This window comes from Hippopotamus amphibius, chromosome 16 (assembly GCF_030028045.1).
Source record: "Hippopotamus amphibius kiboko isolate mHipAmp2 chromosome 16, mHipAmp2.hap2, whole genome shotgun sequence".
Lineage (NCBI taxonomy): Eukaryota > Metazoa > Chordata > Mammalia > Artiodactyla > Hippopotamidae > Hippopotamus > Hippopotamus amphibius.
In genome coordinates this window covers 26,535,185-26,535,419 of record NC_080201.1, presented here as the reverse complement: position 1 = coordinate 26,535,419, position 235 = coordinate 26,535,185, and positions in this window count along the sequence as shown.

Sequence of the window (235 nt, the reverse complement as noted above, 5' to 3'; positions counted from 1 at the left end):
GGGGGCTGGGGCGGACCGCGGGACACGCTGGGAGTTGTAGTTTTCCGCAGGCGCCAGTCTTCGACACCAGTTCCTTAATCCTCAACCCAAGAGCACTGCCGGAGCCCGTCCGTGTTTATCCCATTACTTTTAGTCCTGGCCTCTTGGACAAGCCACACCTCCTTCCTCCTAGGAAGAGCATTAGGTTTGGGATCTTTGCCAGTCTAGATGCTGTCGGCCATAGCTATTTGGTCTC